Raw genomic sequence first — 21,407 nt, 5'->3', positions numbered from 1 at the left:
GTTTATGTTAATGTTTAAGCACATTGTTTGATGTGATGCCAAAGGCAAATGTCCATTCATCTCAGGATGGACAATACAATTATTTTCTACAGCCCAGTCCCAGCTGATGGTGTGGAAGACTAACTTTGAGGAGGAGGAGGAGGAAGAGCAGGAGTAGCAGGAGAAGGAGCAGGAGGAGGAAGAGGAAGAAGGGGAAGAGGAGGAGGGGTAGGAGGAGAAGGAAGAGCAGGAAGAGGGAGGAGCAGGGGGAGGAAGAGCTGGCGGAGGAGAAGAGGAGGAGGAGCAGGTGGAGGCTCCAGGACCTCCCTGTTCCACAGCCAGGTACACTACTTTATAATACAACGGAATGTCTGGAATGTCCCTCAGATTGTTAGAATGTTCTGGAATGTCACTCAGATCTTTAGAATGTTCTGGAATGTTCAAGAATGACTCTATGGCAGGATGTAATCTGTTCCAGGCCTCTGGCTATGATTACATTCCAAATGACACCTTATTCCCTATATAGTGCACTACTTTTGACCAGGGTCCATTGTGCTCTGGTGAAAAGTAGTGCCCTATTTATTTTTTATTTATTTATTATTGCACCTTTATTTAACCAGGTAGGCTAGTTGAGAACAAGTTCTCATTTGCAACTGCGACCTGGCCAAGATAAAGCGTAGCAATTCGTTACACATGGAATAAGGTGTAAGGATGGAATAAGGATGGAATAAGGAGTTACACATGGAATAAACAAAAACATACAGTCAATAATACAGTAGAACAAAAGAAAACAAAAAGTCTATATACAGTGAGTGTAAATGAGGTAAGTTAAGGAAATAAATAGGCCATGGTGGCCAAGTAATTACAAAATAGCAATTAAACACTGGAATGGTAGATCGGCAGAAGATCAATGTGCAGGTAGAGATACTGGGGTGCAAAGGAGCGTCTATAAAGGGAATAGAGTGCCATAGTGCTCTGCTGAAAAGTAGTGCCCTATAAAGGGAATAGGGTGCCATAGTGCTCTGCTGAAAAGTGGTGCCCTATAAAGGGAATAGGGTGCCATAGTGCTCTGCTGAAAAGTGGTACACTATAAGGGTCCATTAAGAATGCAAAACTAGTTCTACTGATGTTTGAAACCTCTTCTCACCAATCTTTAGGAACTGTAGCTGTCACTGGGAGGCTGGGTTTGAACATGCTTCCTTCTCTAATTCCTTACCTCCTTTCGTCCCTGCTCCCTCCCCTCTCTGCTCCTTCCCTCTCTGCTCCCTCTCTCCCTGCTCCCTTCACCCTCCCTGCTCCCTCTATCCCTCCCTGCTCCCTCCCTCCCTCTCTGCTACATCCCTCCCTCCCTCTCACCCTGCTACCCTGCTCATCCCTCCTTCCCTGCTCCCTACCTCCTTCCTGCCCTGCTCCTTCTCGCCCTCCCTTCTCCCTACCTCCTTCTTGCCCTGCACCCTCTCTCCCTTTTCCCTCCCTCCCTGCTCCCTCCCTTCCTCTCTGCTCCCTCCCTCTCACCCTGCTCCCTCCATCCCTGCTCCCTCCTGCCATACCTGCTCCCTTCTCCCTACCTCCTTCTTGCCCTGCTCCCTCCCCCCTCCTCCCTCCTGCCCTCCCTGCTCCCTTCTCCCTATCTCCTTCCTGCCCTGCTCCTTCTCGCCCTCCATTCTCCCTACCTCCTTCTTGCCCTGCTCCCTCTCTCCTTTCCCTCCTTCCCTGCTCCCTCCCTTCCTCTCTACTCCCTCCCTCCCTCTCACCCTGCTCCCTCCCTCCCTGCTCCCTGCTCCCTCCTGCCCTATCTGCTCCCTTCTCCCTACCTCCTTCCCTCCCTGCTCCCTCCTTCCTGCCCTGCTCCCTCTCTCCCTCCCTGCTCCCTTCCTCCCTGCTCCCTCCTACCCTCCCTTCTCTCTTCCTCCCTGCTCCCTCCTGCCCTCCCTGCTCCCTTCCCCCTACCTCCTTCCTGCCCTGCTCCCTCTCTCCTGCCCTGCTCCCTACTCCCTCTCTCTTGCCCTGCCCTGCTCCCTCCTTCTCCCTGCTCCCTCTCTCCCTCCATGCTCCCTGCTCCCATCTCCCTACCTCCTTCCTGCCCTGCTCCTTCTCCCCCTCCCTACCTGCTCCCTCCTGCCCTCCCTGCTCCCTTCTCCCTACCTCCTTCCTGCCCTGCTCTCTCCCTCCCTGCTCCCTTCCACCCTGCTCCCTCCTGCCCTCCCTGTTCGCTTCCTCCCTGCTCCCTCCTGCCCCCCCTGCTCCCTTCTCCCTACCTCCTTCCTGCCCTGCTCCCTCTCTCCCTCCCTGCTCCCTTCCTCCCTGCTCCCTCCTGCCCTCCCTGCTCCCTCCCCCTACCTCCTTCCTGCCCTGCTCCCTCTCTCCTCCCTGCTCCCTTCCTCCCTGCTCCCTCCTGCCCTCCCTTCTCCCTTCCTCCCTGCTCCCTCCTGCCCTCCCTGCTCCCTTCCCCTACCTTCCCGCCCCTGCTCCCTCTCTCCTAAACTGCTCCCTCTCTCCCTCCCTGCTCCCTACTCCCTCTCTCCCTCCATGCTCCCTGCTCCCATCTCCCTACCGCCTTCCTGCCCTGCTCCTTCTCTCCCTGCACCCTCCCTGCTTCCTCCTGCCCTCCCTGCTCCCTTCTCCCTACCTCCTTCCTGCCCTGCTCCTTCTCTCCCTCCCTCCCTGCTCCCTTCTCCCTCCCTTCTCCATTCTCCCTACCTTCTTCCTGCCCTGCTCCCTTCTCCCTACCTACTTCCTGCCCTGCTCCCTTCTCCCTACCTACTTCCTGCCCTGCTCCCTCTCTCCCTCCCTGCTCCTGTCCTGCTCCTGCCCTCCCTGCTCCCTTCTCCCTCCCTGCTCCCTTCTCCCTCCCTGCTCCTGCCCTGCTCCCTGCTCCCTCTCTCCCTCCCTGCTCTCTCCCTCCCTGGGTGTCTATATGTCATGCAGCACCATCAGATAAGAGCTCAGTTTTCCTTCCTCCACTCCCCCACCCCCCATGGCTAAACCACTCACATTCCTTTACAGGGGCAGCAGAGGGGGAGTAGAGGGGGAGTAGAGGGGGAGTAGAGAGGGTGAAGTCCTGAGTGTGTTGATGAGTACGGAAGATCAGTATGAATGTAAATGTCGTGTAGCGTGTGAATGTGCTGTTTCTTTACTCTCCTTTTGAAACTAGCTGGGTCTATTGTCCTGGGGTCATACCATCAGCCTTTTGAAACTAGCTGGGTCTATTGTCCTGGGGTCATACCATCAGCCTTTTGAAACTAGCTGGGTCTATTGTCCTGGGGTCATACCATCCGCCATTTGAAACTAGCTGGGTCTATTGTCCTGGGGTCATACCATCAGCCTTTTGAAACTAGCTGGGTCTATTGTCCTGGGGTCATACCATCCGCCATTTGAAACTAGCTGGGTCTATTGTCCTGGGGTCATACCATCAGCCTTTTGAAACTAGCTGGGTCTATTGTCCTGGGGTCATACCATCAGCCTTTTGAAACTAGCTGGGTCTATTGTCCTGGGGTCATACCATCAGCCTTTTGAAACTAGCTGGGTCTATTGTCCTGGGGTCATACCATCAGCCTTTTGAAACTAGCTGGGTCTATTGTCCTGGGGTCATACCATCAGCCTTTTGAAACTAGCTGGGTCTATTGTCCTGGGGTCATACCATCAGCCTTTTGAAACTAGCTGGGTCTATTGTCCTGGGGTCATACCATCCGCCATTTGAAACTAGCTGGGTCTATTGTCCTGGGGTCATACCATCAGCCTATTGAAACTAGCTTGGTCTATTGTCCAGGGTCATACCATCAGCCTTTTGAAACTAGCTGGGTCTATTGTCCTGGGGTCACACCATCAACCTTTTGAAACTAGCTGGGTCTATTGTCCAGGGGTCATACCATCAGCCTTTTAAACTAGCTGGGTCTATTGTCGTGGGGTCATACCATCAGCCTTTTGAAACTAGCTGGGTCTATTGTCCTGGGATCATACCATCAGCCCATTAAAACTAGCTGGGTCTATTGTCCTGGGGTCATACCATCAGCCTTTTGGAACTAGCTGGGTCTATTGTCCTGGGGTCATACCATCAGCCTTTTGGAACTAGCTGGGTCTATTGTCCTGGGGTCATACCATCAGCCTTTTGAAACTAGCTGGGTCTATTGTCCAGGGGTCATACCATCAGCCTTTTGGAACTAGCTGGGTCTATTGTCCTGGGGTCATACCATCAGCCTTTTGAAACTAGCTGGGTCTATTGTCCTGGGGTCATACCACCAGCCTTTTGAAACTAGCTGGGTCTATTGTCCTGGGGTCATACCATCAGCCTTTTGAAACTAGCTGGGTCTATTGTCCTGGGGTCATACCATCAGCCTTTTGAAACTAGCTGGCTCTATTGTACAGGGGTCATACCATCAGCCTTTTGAAACTAGCTGGGTCTAATGTCCTGGGGTCATACCATTAGCCTTTTGAAACTAGCTGGGTCTATTGTACAGGGGTCATACCATCAGCCTTTTGAAACTAGCTGGGTCTATTGTACAGGGGTCATACCATCAGCCTTTTGAAACTAGCTGGGTCTAATGTCCTGGGGTCATACCATTAGCCTTTTGAAACTAGCTGGGTCTATTGTCCTGGGGTCATACCATCAGCCTTTTGAAACTAGCTGGGTCTATTGTTCTGGGGTGATACCATCAGCCTTTTGAAACTAGCTGGGTCTATTGTCCAGGGGTCATACCATCAGCCTTTTGAAACTAGCTGGGTCTATTGTCCAGGGGTCATACCATCAGCCTTTTAAAATTGGTATGACCCCTGGACAATAGACCCAGCTATCAGCCTTTTGAAACTAGCTGGGTCTATTTTCCAGGGGTCATACCATCAGCCTTTTGAAACTAGCTGGGTCTATTGTCCTGTGGTCATACCATCAGCCTTTTGAAACTAGTTGGGACTATTGTCCTGGGGTCATACCATCAGCCTTTTGAAACTAGTTGGGACTATTGTCCTGGGGTCATACCATCAGCCTTTTGAAACTAGCTGGGTCTATTTTCCAGGGGTCATACCATAAGTGCTTAGTATTCTAGGTTATGTAGGTTGTCATGGTACAGAACCATATTGACAATATATTTGCTATCATTATATCCATGTTCTTACATGGCTCAACAGATCGTTCAGATCGTCATAGTTGTTCCACTTCAGTGAGGAGAGCAGAGGAGAGCAGGGGATGGTGCCATCTCTCTCAGCAGCACAAACATGTCATTTAGAATGGAGAGGGATGTCTGTCTGCTGGTGATATGCTGAGAGATAATCTTTGATCTAAACCCTAACATCAACACATCACGCAATATCACAGGACACGGATTTCATCATTTCCTTTCTTCAATGTGTATCTTCAATGACACATTTCATACCTACATTCACGTATCTTCTTCTCTCCTATCTTTGTGTCTACTTCCTAGAAACCCAAAAATTATGACACAGAGAGAGCAGAGAGGGATGGATTGAGACAGAAATACAGGGAGAGAGAGAGCAGAGGGATGGATTGAGTCAGAGATACAGGGAGAGAGAGAGCAGAGAGGGATGGATTGAGACAGAAATACAGAGAGAGAGAGCAGAGAGGGATGGATTGAGACAGAGACACACAGAGAGAGAGCAGAGGGATGGATTGAGACAGAGATACAGGGAGAGAGAGCAGAGGGATGGATTGAGACAGAAATACAGGGAGAGAGAGAGCAGAGAGGGATGGATTGAGACAGAGATACACAGAGAGAGAGAGCAGAGAGGGATGGATTGAGACAGAGATACAGAGAGAGAGAGCAGAGGGATGGATTGAGTCAGAGATACACAGAGAGAGAGCAGAGGGATGGATTGAGACAGAAATACAGGGAGAGAGAGAGCAGAGAGGGATGGATTGAGACAGAGATACAGGGAGAGAGAGAGCAGAGAGGGATGGATTGAGACAGAGATACAGAGAGAGAGAGCAGAGAGGGATGGATTGAGACAGAGATACAGGGAGAGAGAGAGCAGAGAGGGATGGATTGAGACAGAAATACAGGGAGAGAGAGAGCAGAGAGGGATGGATTGAGACAGAGATACAGGGAGAGAGAGAGCAGAGAGGGATGGATTGAGACAGAAATACAGGGAGAGAGAGAGCAGAGAGGGATGGATTGAGACAGAGACACACAGAGAGAGCAGAGAGGGATGGATTGAGACAGAGATACAGGGAGAGAGAGAGCAGAGAGGGATGGATTGAGACAGAAATACAGGGAGAGAGAGAGCAGAGAGGGATGGATTGAGACAGAGATACAGGGAGAGAGAGAGCAGAGAGGGATGGATTGAGACAGAGATACACAGAGAGAGAGCAGAGAGGGATGGATTGAGACAGAGATACAGGGAGAGAGAGAGAGAGCAGAGAGGAGACCCTTAGTGTGTGTTAAATATTAAAGGATGTGGGATGTCAGGCTGTAACAGTCCAATGGCCGGTTGTTTCCTTGGCTGCAGACCAGACCTGGATTCAAATCCTATTCAAAATAATAAAACATAATAAAGCTGGGCTTATATAAGATTGTCTGGTACAATGGAACCCAAATAGAATAGTCCCAAAATGGCAAATCCTGCCCATCTGGCACTTCAGGCAGGCTAGACCAAACGCTGAAAGTATATATACAGTGTATATAATGAATGCCATTCATTTTCGTATGCGGTCCCATGTGTTTACATGGCCAAAGCAAGTCAAATAGATAATAAACAAAAGGTGAAATAAACAATAAAAATGAACAGTTAACATTACACTCACAAAAGTTCCAAAAGCATAAAGACATTTTAAATGTCATATGTCTTCATACAGTGTTGTAACGATGTGCAAATAGTTCAAGTACACAAGATAAAATAAATAAGCATAAATATGGGTTGTATTTACAATGGTGTTTGTTCTTCACTGGTTGACCTTTTCTTGTGGCAACAGGTCACAAATATTGCTGCTGTGATGTCACACTGTGGAATTTCACCCAGTAGATATGGGAGTTTATCAAAATCAGGTTTGTTTTTGAATTCTTTGTGGATCTGTGTAATCTGAGGGAAATATGTATCTCTAATATGGTCATGCTCTGTAGTTCTGCCCCTGAACAGGCAGTTAACCCACTGTTCGTAGGCTGTCATTGAAAATAAGAATTTGTTCTTAACTGACTTGCCTAGTTAACATTTAGCGTTTAGATTTGGTAGGAAGCTGAGAGGTCAAATATACTGATTAGATTTGGTAGGAAGCTGAGAGGTCAAATATACTGATTAGATTTTCTCCTGACAAGTTTACACCTTTTGTCCAGGAAGTTGTCTAAAAGGGATTGAAATTTTGTTTCCTAAAAGTCTAGAAGGTATTGGATTTGTTTCCACACTACTTTCCTTCCATCTATAGCATTTCTTAATGTTACTCAGTTCATTTGGCTTTAATGCCTCATGATTGTGTATTGCTCTCTTGAAGTAGACTGTGATTTTGCTGTGATCTGATAGGGGTGTCAGTGGGCTGACTGTGAACGCTCTGAGAGACTCTGGGTTGAGGTCAGTGATAAAGTAATCTACAGTACTACTGCCAAGAAATGAGCTACAGGTGTACCTACCAAAGGAGTCCCCTCGAAGCATACCATTGGCTATGTACAGACCCAGCGTCCGACAGAGCTGCAAGAGTTGTGACCCGTATTTGTTTGTTATGTTGTCGTAGTTGTGCCTAGGGGGGCATATGGGGGAGAGAATGTTGTCACCTCCTAGTAGGTGTTTGTCCCCCTGTGTGCTAAGAGTGTCAGGTTCTTGTCCAGTTCTGGCATTTAGGTCACCACAAACTATACACTCTAATAAACTTGTCCCCTTGCTCAGTTGTGCACCAGGGCTTCCCACTCCTCTTTCTATTCTGGTTAGAGCCAGTTTGCGTACAGTGTTGTACGAGATCTTCAGTTTCTTGGCAATTTCTCGCATGGAATAGCCTTCATTTCTCAGAACAAGAATAGACTGACGAGTTTCAGAAGAAAGTATTTTTTTTCTGGCCATTTTGAGCCTGGAATCGAACCCACAAATGCTGATGCTCCAGATACTCAACTAGTCTAAAGAAGGCCAGTTTTATTGCTTCTTTAATGAGAACAACAGTTTTCAGCTGTGCTAACATAATTGCCAATGGGTTTTCTAATGATCAATTAGCCTTTTAAAATGATAAACTTGGATTAGCTAACACAACGTGCCATTGGAACACAGGATTGATGGTTGCTGATAAAGGGCCTGTGTACGCCTATGTAGATGTTCAATTGAAAAATCAGCCGTTTCCAGCCATAATATTCATTTACAACATTAACGATGTCTCCACTGTATTTCTGATCAATTTGATGTTATTTTAATGGGCAAAATATTTGATTTTCTTTCAAAAACAAGAACATTTTATAATTGACCCCAAACTTCTGAACGGTAGTGCATGTACAGTAACACAGGGCTGTAACCCAAACAAAGAGCGAGGTGTAAACATTTAATAAATAAACGGGACGAGACCCGTAATGACAATACACGGGACGGAGACCCGTAATGACAATACACGGGACGAGACCCGTAATGACAATACACGGGACGAGACCTGTAATGACAATACACGGGACGGAGACCCGTAATGACAACACACGGGACGGAGACCCGTAATGACAATACACGGGACGAGACCCGTAATGACAATACACGGGACGGAGACCCGTAATGACAATACACGGGACGGAGACCCGTAATGACAATACACGGGACTGAGACCCGTAATGACAACACACGGGACGGAGACCAGTAATAACAACACACGGGACGGAGACCCGTAATGACAACACACGGGACGGAGACCCGTAATGACAATACACGGGACGGAGACCCGTAATGACAATACACGGGACGGAGACCCGTAATGACAATACACGGGACGGAGACCCGTAATGACAATACACGGGACGGAGACCCGTAATGACAATACACGGGACGAGACCCGTAATGACAACACATGGGACGAGACCCGAATGACAATACACGGGACGGAGACCCGTAATGACAATACACGGACGGAGACCCGTAATGACAATACACGGGACGGAGACCCGTAATGACAATACACGGGACTGAGACCCGTAATGACAATACACGGGACTGAGACCCGTAATGACAATACACGGGACGGAGACCCGTAATGACAATACACGGGACTGAGACCCGTAATGACAATACACGGGACTGAGACCCGTAATGACAACACACGGGACGGAGACCCGTAATGACAATACACGGACGGAGACCCGTAATGACAATACACGGGACTGAGACCCGTAATGACAATACACGGGACTGAGACCCGTAATGACAACACACGGGACGGAGACCCGTAATGACAATACACGGGACGGAGACCCGTAATGACAATACACGGGACGGAGACCCGTAATGACAACACACGGGACGGAGACCAGTAATGACAATACACGGGACGGAGACCAGTAATGACAATACACGGGACGAGACCCGTAATAACAACACACGGGACGGAGACCAGTAATGACAATACACGGGACGAGACCCGTAATAACAACACACGAAACTAGATCAGTAATAACAACACACGAAACGAGACCAGTAATAACAACACACGAAACGAGACCCGTAATAACAACACACGAAACGAGACCCGTAATAACAACACACGAAACGAGACCCGTAATAACAACACACGAAACGAGACCAGTAATAACAACACACGAAACGAGACCCGTAATAACAACACACGAAACGAGACCAGTAATAACAACACACGGGACGGAGACCCGTAATAACAACACACGGGACGGAGACCCGTAATGACAATACACGGGACGATACCCGTAAATGACAATACAAGGGACGAGACCCGCGCTAACACGGTAACACGCCGATACAACCAATTGCAGGTGCTCACAAGACCAACGGACATGGAACAATAATCAACCAGGACAATGGGGAACAGACTGAATATACACATACTAATCAGGAGGAATGGGAACCAGGCGTAAAGAGACAAGACAGTCCTGGGTTGGTGGTAATGAATCCAGTTCAGTGACGCCTAGAAGACCGGTGACGTCGACCTCCGGAGCTGGTGAATGGAACGAGCAGCAGTACCGGGGGAATCCATGACAGTGCAACATCTTTTAAATCGTCCTACTCCCTGAGCTGCTATTCTGTATCCTCCTCTAACTGTAGAGAGGGCTTCCCTGGAGGAGAGCTGATCCTAGACCTGTCTCTCTATCCATTCCTCTAACTGTAGAGAGGGCTTCCCTGGAGGAGAGCTGATCCTAGACCTGTCTCTCTATCCATTCCTCTAACTGTAGAGAGGGCTTCCCTGGAGGAGAGCTGATCCTAGACCTGTCTCTCTATCCATTCCTCTAACTGTAGAGAGGGCTTCCCTGGAGGAGAGCTGATCCTAGACCTGTCTCTCTATCCATTCCTCTGACTGTAGAGAGGGCTTTCCTGGAGGAGAGCTGATCCTAGACCTGTCTCTCTATCCATTCCTCTAACTGTAGAGAGGGCTTTCCTGGAGGAGAGCTGATCCTAGACCTGTCTCTCTATCCATTCCTCTAACTGTAGAGAGGGCTTCCCTGGAGGAGAGCTGATCCTAGACCTGTCTCTCTATCCATTCCTCTAACTGTAGAGAGGGCTTCCCTGGAGGAGAGCTGATCCTAGACCTGTCTCTCTATCCATTCCTCTAACTGTAGAGAGGGCTTTCCTGGAGGAGAGCTGATCCTAGACCTGTCTCTCTATCCATTCCTCTAACTGTAGAGAGGGCTTCCCTGGAGGAGAGCTGATCCTAGACCTGTCTCTCTATCCATTCCTCTGACTGTAGAGAGGGCTTCCTGGAGGAGAGCTGATCCTAGACCTGTCTCTCTATCCATTCCTCTAACTGTAGAGAGGGCTTTCCTGGAGGAGAGCTGATCCTAGACCTGTCTCTCTATCCATTCCTCTAACTGTAGAGAGGGCTTCCCTGGAGGAGAGCTGATCCTAGACCTGTCTCTCTATCCATTCCTCTAACTGTAGAGAGGGCTTCCCTGGAGGAGAGCTGATCCTAGACCTGTCTCTCTATCCATTCCTCTAACTGTAGAGAGGGCTTCCCTGGAGGAGAGCTGATCCTAGACCTGTCTCTCTATCCATTCCTCTAACTGTAGAGAGTGCTTCCCTGGAGGAGAGCTGATCCTAGACCTGTCTCTCTATCCATTCCTCTAACTGTAGAGAGTGCTTCCCTGGAGGAGAGCTGATCCTAGACCTGTCTCTCTATCCATTCCTCTAACTGTAGAGAGGGCTTCCCTGGAGGAGAGCTGATCCTAGACCTGTCTCTCTATCCATTCCTCTAACTGTAGAGAGGGCTTCCTGGAGGAGAGCTGATCCTAGACCTGTCTCTCTATCCATTCCTCTAACTGTAGAGAGTGCTTCCCTGGAGGAGAGCTGATCCTAGACCTGTCTCTCTATCCATTCCTCTAACTGTAGAGAGTGCTTCCCTGGAGGAGAGCTGATCCTAGACCTGTCTCTCTATCCATTCCTCTGACTGTAGAGAGGGCTTTCCTGGAGGAGAGCTGATCCTAGACCTGTCTCTCTATCCATTCCTCTAACTGTAGAGAGGGCATTCCTGGAGGAGAGCTGATCCTAGACCTGTCTCTCTATCCATTCCTCTAACTGTAGAGAGGGCTTTCCTGGAGGAGAGCTGATCCTAGACCTGTCTCTCTATCCATTCCTCTAACTGTAGAGAGGGCTTCCCTGGAGGAGAGCTGATCCTAGACCTGTCTCTCTATCCATTCCTCTAACTGTAGAGAGGGCTTTCCTGGAGGAGAGCTGATCCTAGACCTGTCTCTCTATCCATTCCTCTAACTGTAGAGAGGGCTTCCCTGGAGGAGAGCTGATCCTAGACCTGTCTCTCTATCCATTCCTCTAACTGTAGAGAGGGCTTCCCTGGAGGAGAGCTGATCCTAGACCTGTCTCTCTATCCATTCCTCTAACTGTAGAGAGGGCTTCCCTGGAGGAGAGCTGATCCTAGACCTGTCTCTCTATCCATTCCTCTAACTGTAGAGAGGGCTTCCCTGGAGGAGAGCTGATCCTAGACCTGTCTCTCTATCCATTCCTCTGACTGTAGAGAGGGCTTCCCTGGAGGAGAGCTGATCCTAGACCTGTCTCTCTATCCATTCCTCTAACTGTAGAGAGGGCTTCCCTGGAGGAGAGCTGATCCTAGACCTGTCTCTCTATCCATTCCTCTAACTGTAGAGAGTGCTTCCCTGGAGGAGAGCTGATCCTAGACCTGTCTCTCTATCCATTCCTCTAACTGTAGAGAGTGCTTCCCTGGAGGAGAGCTGATCCTAGACCTGTCTCTCTATCCATTCCTCTGACTGTAGAGAGGGCTTCCCTGGAGGAGAGCTGATCCTAGACCTGTCTCTCTATCCATTCCTCTAACTGTAGAGAGGGCTTCCCTGGAGGAGAGCTGATCCTAGACCTGTCTCTCTATCCATTCCTCTAACTGTAGAGAGGGCTTTCCTGGAGGAGAGCTGATCCTAGACCTGTCTCTCTATCCATTCCTCTAACTGTAGAGAGGGCTTCCCTGGAGGAGAGCTGATCCTAGACCTGTCTCTCTATCCATTCCTCTGACTGTAGAGAGGGCTTCCCTGGAGGAGAGCTGATCCTAGACCTGTCTCTATCCATTCCTCTAACTGTAGAGAGGGCTTTCCTGGAGGAGAGCTGATCCTAGACCTGTCTCTCTATCCATTCCTCTAACTGTAGAGAGGGCTTCCCTGGAGGAGAGCTGATCCTAGACCTGTCTCTCTATCCATTCCTCTAACTGTAGAGAGGGCTTCCCTGGAGGAGAGCTGATCCTAGACCTGTCTCTCTATCCATTCCTCTAACTGTAGAGAGGGCTTCCCTGGAGGAGAGCTGATCCTAGACCTGTCTCTCTATCCATTCCTCTAACTGTAGAGAGTGCTTCCCTGGAGGAGAGCTGATCCTAGACCTGTCTCTCTATCCATTCCTCTAACTGTAGAGAGTGCTTCCCTGGAGGAGAGCTGATCCTAGACCTGTCTCTCTATCCATTCCTCTAACTGTAGAGAGGGCTTCCCTGGAGGAGAGCTGATCCTAGACCTGTCTCTCTATCCATTCCTCTAACTGTAGAGAGGGCTTCCCTGGAGGAGAGCTGATCCTAGACCTGTCTCTCTATCCATTCCTCTAACTGTAGAGAGTGCTTCCCTGGAGGAGAGCTGATCCTAGACCTGTCTCTCTATCCATTCCTCTAACTGTAGAGAGTGCTTCCCTGGAGGAGAGCTGATCCTAGACCTGTCTCTCTATCCATTCCTCTGACTGTAGAGAGGGCTTTCCTGGAGGAGAGCTGATCCTAGACCTGTCTCTCTATCCATTCCTCTAACTGTAGAGAGGGCATTCCTGGAGGAGAGCTGATCCTAGACCTGTCTCTCTATCCATTCCTCTAACTGTAGAGAGGGCTTTCCTGGAGGAGAGCTGATCCTAGACCTGTCTCTCTATCCATTCCTCTAACTGTAGAGAGGGCTTCCCTGGAGGAGAGCTGATCCTAGACCTGTCTCTCTATCCATTCCTCTAACTGTAGAGAGGGCTTTCCTGGAGGAGAGCTGATCCTAGACCTGTCTCTCTATCCATTCCTCTAACTGTAGAGAGGGCTTCCCTGGAGGAGAGCTGATCCTAGACCTGTCTCTCTATCCATTCCTCTAACTGTAGAGAGGGCTTCCCTGGAGGAGAGCTGATCCTAGACCTGTCTCTCTATCCATTCCTCTAACTGTAGAGAGGGCTTCCCTGGAGGAGAGCTGATCCTAGACCTGTCTCTCTATCCATTCCTCTAACTGTAGAGAGGGCTTCCCTGGAGGAGAGCTGATCCTAGACCTGTCTCTCTATCCATTCCTCTGACTGTAGAGAGGGCTTCCCTGGAGGAGAGCTGATCCTAGACCTGTCTCTCTATCCATTCCTCTAACTGTAGAGAGGGCTTCCCTGGAGGAGAGCTGATCCTAGACCTGTCTCTCTATCCATTCCTCTAACTGTAGAGAGTGCTTCCCTGGAGGAGAGCTGATCCTAGACCTGTCTCTCTATCCATTCCTCTAACTGTAGAGAGGGCTTCCCTGGAGGAGAGCTGATCCTAGACCTGTCTCTCTATCCATTCCTCTAACTGTAGAGAGGGCTTCCCTGGAGGAGAGCTGATCCTAGACCTGTCTCTCTATCCATTCCTCTAACTGTAGAGAGGGCTTCCCTGGAGGAGAGCTGATCCTAGACCTGTCTCTCTATCCATTCCTCTAACTGTAGAGAGGGCTTCCCTGGAGGAGAGCTGATCCTAGACCTGTCTCTCTATCCATTCCTCTAACTGTAGAGAGGGCTTCCCTGGAGGAGAGCTGATCCTAGACCTGTCTCTCTATCCATTCCTCTGACTGTAGAGAGGGCTTCCCTGGAGGAGAGCTGATCCTAGACCTGTCTCTCTATCCATTCCTCTGACTGTAGAGAGGGCTTCCCTGGAGGAGAGCTGATCCTAGACCTGTCTCTCTATCCATTCCTCTGACTGTAGAGAGGGCTTCCCTGGAGGAGAGCTGATCCTAGACCTGTCTCTCTATCCATTCCTCTGACTGTAGAGAGGGCTTCCCTGGAGGAGAGCTGATCCTAGACCTGTCTCTCTATCCATTCCTCTAACTGTAGAGAGGGCTTCCCTGGAGGAGAGCTGATCCTAGACCTGTCTCTCTATCCATTCCTCTGACTGTAGAGAGGGCTTCCCTGGAGGAGAGCTGATCCTAGACCTGTCTCTCTATCCATTCCTCTGACTGTAGAGAGGGCTTCCCTGGAGGAGAGCTGATCCTAGACCTGTCTCTCTATCCATTCCTCTAACTGTAGAGAGGGCTTCCCTGGAGGAGAGCTGATCCTAGACCTGTCTCTCTATCCATTCCTCTAACTGTAGAGAGGGCTTCCCTGGAGGAGAGCTGATCCTAGACCTGTCTCTCTATCCATTCCATTACATGTCTTAGAATGATCTACTCTCTCTGCTCTTCCTGGACACAGTGTGAACATGTGTGTGTTGGGTCTGTCTGTGTGTCTGAGCGAGTGTGTTTGTGTGTGTGTGTGTGTGTTCAGTGTGTCTGAGCTGGTGTGTGTGTGTGTGGGTACTGATGGCTGTGTCAGAGTGCCATTCAGTTTCATTTGGGCCCCAGGAAATTTTCCACTGTTGGTATTTCCACTACAGGTGATTCATCAAGAGGGTGCTCAAACAGTGTGTGTGTGTGTGTGTGTGTGTGTGTGTGTGTGTGTGTGTGTGTGTGTGTGTGTGTGTGTGTGTGTGTGTGTGTGTGTGTGTGTGTGTGTGTGTGTGTGTGTGTGTGTGTGTGTGTGTGTGTGTGTGTGTGTGTGTGTGTGTGTGTGTGCACAGCTGTGTTAATGCTGAGCTAGAATAAATCCTGAACGAGTTAATCCTGTTTGTTCAAGCTTGTTGGCGCGACACCACTGCACTATCTCCCATCATCTCTCCTGCTCTCTCTTCACTATCTCCCAGCCTCTCTCCTGCTCTCTCTTCACTATATCCTATCCTCTCTCCTGCTCTCTCTTCACTATATCCTATCCTCTCTCCTGCTCTCTCTTCACTATCTCCCATCATCTCTCCTGCTCTCTCTTCACTATCTCCCATCATCTCTCCTGCTCTCTCTTCACTATCTCCCATCATCTCTCCTGCTCTCTCTTCACTATCTCCCATCATCTCTCCTGCTCTCTCTTCACTATATCCTATCCTCTCTCCTGCTCTCTCTTCACTATATCCTATCCTCTCTCCTGCTCTCTCTTCACTATATCCTATCCTCTCTCTCTCTCTCTCTCTCTCTTCACTATATCCTATCCTCTCTCCTGCTCTCTCTCTCTCTTCACTATATCCTATCCTCTCTCCTGCTCTCTCTCTCTCTCTCTCTCTCTCTCTCTCTCTCTCTCTCTCTCTTCACTATCTCCCATCCTCTCTCCTGCTCTCTCTCTCTCTCTCTCTCTCTCTCTTCACTATATCCTATCCTCTCTCCTGCTCTCTCTCTCTCTTCACTATATCCTATCCTCTCTCCTGCTCTCTCTTCACTATATCCTATCCTCTCTCCTGCTCTCTCTCTCTCTCTTCACTATCTCCCATCCTCTCTCCTGCTCTCTCTTCACTATCTCCCATCATCTCTCCTGCTCTCTCTTCACTATATCCTATCCTCTCTCCTGCTCTCTCTTCACTATATCCTATCCTCTCTCCTGCTCTCTCTCTCTCTCTTCACTATCTCCCATCATCTCTCCTGCTCTCTCTTCACTATATCCTATCCTCTCTCCTGCTCTCTCTCTCTCTCTTCACTATCTCCCATCCTCTCTCCTGCTCTCTCTCTCTCTCTCTCTTTTCACTCTCTCTTTTCACTATCTCCCAGCCTCTCTCCTGCTCTCTCTTCACTATCTCACAGCCTCTCTCCTACTCTCTCTTCACTATATCCTATCCTCTCTCCTGCTCTCTCTCTCTCTCTCTCTTCACTATCTCCCATACTCTTTCCTGCTCTCTCTCTCTCTCCTCACTATCTCCCATCCTCTCTCCAGCTCTCTCTCTCTCTCTTCACTCTTCACTCCATCCTCCCATAATCCTAACCCTAACTCTAACTCCTTACCCTAAAACTAACTCTAATTCCTAACCCTAGCTCCTAACCCTAGCTCCTAACCCCATCCTCTCTCATGCTCTCTCTCTCTTTCACTATCTCTCATCCTCTCTCTCTCTCTCTCTCTCTTCACTATCTCCCATCCCCTCTCTCTCTCTCTTCACTATTTCTCATCCTCTCTCTCTCTCTCTCTCCCTCTCTCTTCACTATCTCTCATCCTCTCTCTCTCTCTCTCGCTTCACTATCTCCCATCCTCTCTCCTGCTCTCTCTCTCTCTCTCTCTCGCTTCACTATCTCCCATCCTATCTCCTGCTCTCTCTCTCTCTCTCTCTCTCTCTTCCCTATCTCCCACCCTCTCTCCAGCTCTCTCTTCACTATCTCCCATCCTCTCATCATATTGCTGTCCAGTGTACTGCCTAATCCTAACCCTAACCCTAACCCTAGCTCCTAACCCTTAACCCTAACCCTAGCTCCTAACCCTAACCCTAACCCTAGCTCCTAACCCTAGCTCCAAACCCTAACCCTAGCTCCTAACGCTAACCCTAACCCTAGCTCCTAACCCTAGCTCCAAACCCTAACCCTAGCTCCTAACACTAACCCTAACCCTAGCTCCTAACCCTAGCTCCAAACCCTAACCCTAGCTCCTAACGCTAACCCTAACCCTAGCTCCTAACCCTAGCTCCTAACCCTAACCCTAGCTCCTAACGCTAACCCTAACCCTAGCTCCTAACCCTAATCCTAAACCGAACCCTAACTCCTAGCTCCTAACGCTAACATTATAACTAACCCTAGCTCCTTGCTCCTAACCCTAACCCTAGCTCCTAACCCTAGCTCCTAACCCTAACCCTAGCTCCTAACGCTAACCCTAACTCTAACCCTAGCTCCTTGCTCCTAACCCTAACCCTAACCCTAGCTCCTAACCCTAGCTCCTAACGCTAACCCTAGGTCCTAACGCTAACCCTAACCCTAACCCTAATCCTAACCCTAGCTCCTTGCTCCTAACCCTAGCTCCTAACCCTAGCTCCTAACCCTAACTCTAGCTCCTAACCCTAACCCTAGCTTCTAACCCTAACCCTAGCTCCTAACCCTAACCCTAGCTCCTAACCCTAACCCTAGCTCCTAACGCTAACCCTAGCTCCTAACGCTAACCCTAACCCTAGCTCCTAACGCTAACCTAACCCTAGTTCCTAGCTCCTAACCCTAGCTCCTAACCCTAGCTCCTAACGCTAACCCTAGCTCCTAACGCTAACCCTAACCCTAGCTCCTAACCCTAGCTCCTAATGCTAACCCTAGCTCCTAACCCTAGCTCCTAACGCTAACCCTAGCTCCTAAATCCTGAACGAGTTAATCCTGTTTGTTCAAGCTTGTCGGCGCGACACCACTACACTATCTCCCATCCTCTCTCCTGCTCTCTCTTCACTATCTCCCACCCTCTCTCCTGCTCTCTCTTCACGATCTCCCATCCTCTCTCCCGCTCTCTCTTCACGATCTCCCATCCTCTCTCCCGCTCTCTCTTCACTTCCGGCGCCGACAGAGATGGCCGCCTCGCTTCGCGTTCCTAGGAAACTATGCAGTTTTTTGTTTTTTACGTGTTATTTCTTACACTAGTACCCCAGGTCATCTTAGGTTTCTTTACATACAGCCGACAAGAACTACTGAATATAAGATCAGCGTCAACTCACCATCAGTACGACCAAGAATATGTTTTTCGCGACGCGGATCCTGTGTTCTGCCTTACAACCAGTGTAACCGAGTGGATCACATGCAGCGACCAAAAAAAAAAACGACTCAGAAAAAGAGGGAAACGAAGCGGTCTTCTGGTCAGACTCCGGAGACGGGCACATCGTGCACCACTCCCCAGCATTCTTCTTGCCAATGTCCAGTCTCTTGACAACAAGGTTGATGAAATCCGAGCAAGGGTAGCATTCCAGAGGGACATCAGAGACTGTAACGTTCTTTGCTTCACGGAAACATGGCTCACTGGAGAGACGCAATCCGAAGCGGTGCAGCCAGCGGGTTTCTCCACGCATCGCGCCGACAGAAACAAACATCTCTCTGGTAAGAAGAGGGGCGGGGGCGTATGCCTCATGGCCAACGTGACATGGTGTGATGAAGGAAACATACAGGAACTCAAATCCTTCTGTTCACCTGATTTAGAATTCCTCACAATCAAATGTAGACCGCATTATCTACCAAGAGAATTCTCTTCGATTATAATCACAGCTGTATATATCCCCCCCCAAGCAGACACATCGATGGCTCTGAACGAACTTTATTTAACTCTCTGCAAACTGGAAACGATTTATCCGGAGGCTGCATTCATTGTAGCTGGGGATTTTAACAAGGCTAATCTGAAAACAAGACTCCCTAAATTTTATCAGCATATTGATTGCGCAACCAGGGGTGGAAAGACCCTGGATCATTGTTACTCTAACTTCCGCGACGCATATAAGGCCCTGCCCCGCCCCCTTTCGGAAAAGCTGACCACGACTCCATTTTGTTGATCCCTGCCTACAGACAGAAACTAAAACAAGAAGCTCCCACGCTGAGGTCTGTCCAACGCTGGTCCGACCAAGCTGACTCCACACTCCAAGACTGCTTCCATCACGTGGACTGGGAGATGTTTCGTATTGCGTCAGACAACAACATTGACGAATACGCTGATTCGGTGTGCGAGTTCATTAGAACGTGCGTTGAAGATGTCGTTCCCATAGCAACGATTAAAACATTCCCTAACCAGAAACCATGGATTGATGGCAGCATTCGTGTGAAACTGAAGGCACGAACCACTGCTTTTAATCAGGGCAAGGTGTCTGGTAACATGACTGAATACAAACAGTGCAGCTATTCCCTCCGCAAGGCTATCAAACAAGCTAAGCGCCAGTACAGAGACAAAGTAGAATCTCAATTCAACGGCTCAGACACAAGAGGTATGTGGCAGGGTCTACAGTCAATCACGGACTACAGGAAGAAACCCAGCCCAGTCACGGACCAGGATGTCTTGCTCCCAGGCAGACTAAATAACTTTTGCCCGCTTTGAGGACAATACAGTGCCACTGACACGGCCTGCAACGGAACCATGCGGTCTCTCCTTCACTGCAGCCGAAGTGGTAAGACATTTAAACGTGTTAACCCTCGCAAGGCTGCAGGCCCAGACGGCATCCCCAGCCGCGCCCTCAGAGCATGCGCAGACCAGCTGGCCGGTGTGTTTACGGACATATTCAACCAATCCTATACCAGTCTGCTGTTCCCACATGCTTCAAGAGGGCCACCATTGTTCCTGTTCCCAAGAAAAGCTAAGGTAACTGAGGCTAAACGACTACCGCCCCGTAGCACTCACATCCGTCATGAAGTGCTTTGAGAGACTAGTCAAGGACCATATCACCTCCACCCTACCTGACACCCTTGACCCACTCCAATTTGCTTACCGCCCAAATAGGTCCACAGACGATGCAATCTCAACCACACTGCACACTGCCCTAACCCATCTGGACAAGAGGAATACCTATGTGAGAATGCTGTTCATCGACTACAGCTCGGCATTCAACACCATAGTACCCTCAAGCTCGTCATCAAGCTCGAGACCCTGGGTCTCGGCCCGCCCTGTGCAACTGGGTACTGGACTTCCCTGACGGGCCGCCCCCAGGTGGTGAGGGTAGGCAACAACATCTCCTCCCCGCTGATCCTCAACACTGGGGCCCCACAAGGGTGCGTTCTGAGCCCCCTCCTGTACTCCCTGTTCACCACGACTGCGTGGCCATGCACGCCTCCAACTCAATCATCAAAGTTTGCGGACGACACAACAGTGGTAGGCGATTACCAACATCACAGACAAACTGAATTGGTCCACTCACACAGACAGCATCGTGAGGAAGGCGCAGCAGCGCCTCTTCAACCTCAGGAGGCTGAAGAAATTCGGCTTGTCACCAAAAGCACTCACAAACTTCTACAGATGCACAATCGAGAGCATCCTGGCGGGCTGTATCACCGCCTGGTATGGCAACTGCACCGCCCTCAACCGTAAGGCTCTCCAGAGGGTAGTGAGGTCTGCACAACGCATCACCGGGGGCAAACTACCTGCCCTCCAGGACACCTACACCACCCGATGCTACAGGAAGGCCATAAAGATCATCAAGGACATCAACCACCCGAGCCACTGCCTGTTCACCCCGCTGTCATCCAGAAGGCGAGGTCAGTACAGGTGCATCAAAGCTGGGACCGAGAGACTGAAAAACAGCTTCTATCTCAAGGCCATCAGACTGTTAAACAGCCACCACTAACATTGAGTGGCTACTGCCAACACACTGTCAATGACACTGACTCTACTCCAGCCACTTTAATCATGGGAATTGATGGGAAATTATGTAAATATATCACTAGCCACTTTAAACAATGCTACCTTATATAATGTTACTTACCCTACATTGTTCATCTCATATGCATACGTTGATACTGTACTCTATATCATCGACTGCATCCTTATGTAATACATGTATCACTAGCCACTTTAACTATGCCACTTGGTTTACATACTTATCTCATATGTATATACTGTACTCGATATCATCTACTGTATCTTGCCTATGCTGCTCTGTACCATCACTCATTCATATATCCTTATGTACATATTCTTTATCCCCTTACACTGTGTATAAGACAGTAGTTTTTTTTTGGAATTGTTAGTTAGATTACTTGCTCGTTATTACTGCATTGTCGGAACTAGAAGCACAAGCATTTCGCTACACTCGCATTAACATCTGCTAACCATGTGTATGTGACAAATAAAATTTGATTTGATTTGATTTGATTTGA

General features: G+C 49.3%; 1 protein-coding gene across 3 annotated transcripts in view; it reads right to left on the bottom strand.

Moving 5' to 3' along the window:
- Positions 1-21,407, bottom strand: part of LOC112240697 (extracellular matrix protein 2) — a 148,055-nt gene that overhangs the window by 26,500 nt on the left and 100,148 nt on the right. The gene's annotated exons all lie outside the window — the stretch shown is intronic.

The sequence above is a fragment of the Oncorhynchus tshawytscha genome, linkage group LG02, assembly GCF_018296145.1.
Source record: "Oncorhynchus tshawytscha isolate Ot180627B linkage group LG02, Otsh_v2.0, whole genome shotgun sequence".
Taxonomy (NCBI): domain Eukaryota; kingdom Metazoa; phylum Chordata; class Actinopteri; order Salmoniformes; family Salmonidae; genus Oncorhynchus; species Oncorhynchus tshawytscha.
Note: the sequence above shows the minus strand (reverse complement) of the source record. Positions and strands in the feature narration are given on the sequence as shown.